The sequence below is a fragment of the Notothenia rossii genome (assembly GCF_949606895.1).
Source record: "Notothenia rossii genome assembly, chromosome: 1".
In the NCBI taxonomy this organism is placed as follows: Eukaryota; Metazoa; Chordata; class Actinopteri; order Perciformes; family Nototheniidae; genus Notothenia; species Notothenia rossii.
Window position 1 is genome coordinate 2,782,211 of NC_136912.1, and position 3,243 is coordinate 2,785,453.

Sequence of the window (3,243 nt, forward strand, 5' to 3'; positions counted from 1 at the left end):
TAACCGCACCACTGTCTGTCGTCTCCCTAGAGTGGACATCCATTGCCCCTAAATAGGGTTAGGGTTAGGGTTAGGGTTAGGGTAATGTTGTGAATCGAGTGGCCCATGGTGGTGGTGGGGTTATGGTATGGGCAGGCGTATGTTATGGACGACGAACACAGGCCACTCGATTCACAACATTACCCTAACCCTAACCCTCACACCAGATACTGACTAGTTTTCGGCCCCCCCCCAGACCCCCCCAATAAAGCTAAACTGCACGTTTCAGAGTGCCCTTTTATTGTGTCCAGCCTAAGGCACACCTGTGCAATAATCATGCTGTCTAATCAGCATCTTGATATGCCACACCTGTGAGGTGGGATGGATTATCTCGGCAAAGGAGAAGTGCTCACTATCACAGATTTGTTCAGATTTGTGAACAATATGAGAGAAATGGTTATTTTGTGTATTTAGAAAATGTTTTAGATCTTTGAGTTCATCTCATGAAAAATGGGAGCAAAAACAAAAGTGTTGCCTTTATATTTTTGTTCAGTATATATATTTTGGATGGGATATGTATTTCTTGTTCTATTAATTGAATGTTAAACAGTATGGTTAAGAAATGAAATATATGCAAAAGTTACATCTCTGAGGATATGGTTTTAGTCTTCAACCTTTTATGATATTCGTAGTGGACTAACTTCTCCTGTTCACCGTTATATAACAACAGATAATAATAACTGTATTACGTTCCCTTCTGAGCTAGGGGAATCAGAGGGAAGCAACTCAACCAGATTGGAATTGGTATAATTATAAGTGGTTTATTTTAAACAGCTGGTCAACAAAATGGCAGGCAAGCAGCCTGAAACAAACACATTTCCACAAACACCGGTTTACATAACAAACAAAAGTGGCCACAAGGGCAGAAGTTTAAATGGGCAACCAAACTAAGGGAGGACTCTAAACAGTGAGTCTAAACGCATAGGCTACAGGGAAACTAAATACTCACACACTAAATAAAGGAAACAAAACCTCACTGTAAAAGTGGTACAACTAGGAAAGGAAGGCTGTAAGAAAACACAGCTAGGACAACAGTCAAACAATACTAAACTAATCCAAGCACATCTAATCACAACAATACTTCTAATACAAGGTCCACACAAGTTAAACACAGAACGATGCGCAAATAGCGCGAGGCGTCGGTTTCTCAACAGAGCCCCCAGAGTGATGACAGTCCGCGGCCTTTGTACTCCTCCCCAGCAGGTGTGCGCCGGCTGTGCGCTGCGATTGGCTGTCGTCGATCCAATCACCCTCTTCAGAGGCGGACCAGGAGATGACAGCCAATGACGTCAGGGCAACCACACAGCTCATTTACATATCACACACACACGCACTCAGCTGGAAACACTCACAGGCAGATTAATGAGCAAACAGAAACAGCAGCCGTAAGAAACAGATACATCACTCCTTCCCTTTAAAGAAGTAGCAGAACAATCACAGTGACTTGTTTTATGCAACAAGCTAAAGGCCACAAGATATGCTGGTTTCTTTTGGACTTGTGATGTGAGTGAAAGGAAGTAAAACACTCATATTAATCTTTGACGATAAAAGCAGCCTGCCGTATTCTAGCTGCCCCCACATGGACAGAAACAGTGATTGGAGGTTCAAAGATATTGATGAGTGGAAATACATTTTTCAATTCATAAAACACAAAGAATCAGTGAAATAATGATTGTAAATCTTTATTTTACTTTAAATGACAACAGTATACAAGAAGTTGATTTTATGGGACGTGCGGACCTGTGCGGAGCGTCGAAGAACCGTTCATCGCTGCTCGAGGCTTACATTTTATAATTGAGTTCCATATTTAAAATCAAAAAGATTAATAACAATAGTCTGAAAGCAAAAATATGTAAACTTACATTTATATCTCAGACCCTTCATTTTGAAATAAAAGTAATAGAATCACATTGTTTGTTTTTCATAAAGGAGGTTAGTAATTATAGTTAAACTTTGAATGTAAACCAACCAGCTGGGCAGACGGACGGCTTTTGAAAACACTCTTGATCACCGTGGTGTGTGCTCATTGGAGAGTGTCTGAGTTAGGTAAGCCTCCTAGATGACGATATCAAAGGTGTTGTTTTTAATACATGATTGACTGAACTTGTACATTCAAACAAATTGGACTGGAAGATTCTTTTTTTTACTTACGGATGTAAATATTTGTCAACAATGTTTCCACCAACAGGCAACAGAGAAACAGACAACAGATATCCATAATGTCCACAAACTGTGTCCTCCTTTAATAATTAAAATATGTTCCCTTTCATGAGACAACAAAAATGTTTCCATGGAAATCAGAAATCTATACATTAATCTGACAGACACTAACTGGCACACCCCACATCTAATAACACATTTTCAATGTGACGTGACTCAAAGAATGGCCACACACTCCCAACAACAGAACCACTTGAAGATAACACCATATATCCTCCTATAATGTGTTTGGTAAAATATCATACACCAAAGTTTTCTAAAAAGTTACCAAACTCAAAACTTTAATAAAGAACTCAGTGTGAACAGTTTTATTATAAAATAAACACGAGTCATCTCACCTTTTCTACCGTTTCCGTTGTGGATCCAAGTCCTGCAATCTGAACCGTATCATCTCTGAAATACAAGAAAAAGACTTAAGATTCATAAAAAGATTTCAGTTTGAGTTCCTTAGGAGTTTAACTTTCGGACACATTAAAGATCAAACCTCTCAGTACGGCACGTTTGTTACAGTCAGGATGTTTTAAAGTTTCAAGACCCTTCATGCTCAGGTAGCTTCAGCAGAGCGATGTCATGGTTCCCATTAATGTCTGTCCTTCTTTCAGGTCCTTCTTGGATATCAACTTGTGTTATCTGGTCCCCTGGATGCACACATGCTTTCACCGTCCTGCAAATAAATAAAGTTTAAAGGATGACTGCAAATGCATCAGATTGTAATTGTTGAGTTTATTTAACATGAAGACATGTTATTTTATGTTGAAAAAAAATAATTTAATTGTATTGAATGTATATACCTTTTGAAGTAAACCGGCCAACAGCAAAAGGAGAAGACCTGTCATCATGCCCACCATCTCTGCCAGCGTCTGCCCTCCTGGTGCCAGAGTGGAGCTTTCTAAACCTCTTCACACTGTCCTGTTGGCCTTCCAGCCACCAATCACCTCAGGAAGCTTTATCCACACAACCCCATTGGCTGCACAGAGGGGCCAT

The 3,243-nt window shown here is 39.8% G+C and overlaps 1 long non-coding RNA gene across 1 annotated transcript; it reads right to left on the reverse strand.

Annotated features, from left to right (window-relative positions):
- Positions 1-784: 784 nt before the first annotated feature.
- Positions 785-2,919, reverse strand: LOC307035756. Its single transcript, XR_013807178.1, has 2 exons — positions 2,744-2,919; positions 785-2,652 (listed from the first exon to the last, which is right to left on the reverse strand). It is a non-coding gene; the product is annotated as an uncharacterized lncRNA (long non-coding RNA).
- Positions 2,920-3,243: the final 324 nt, after the last annotated feature.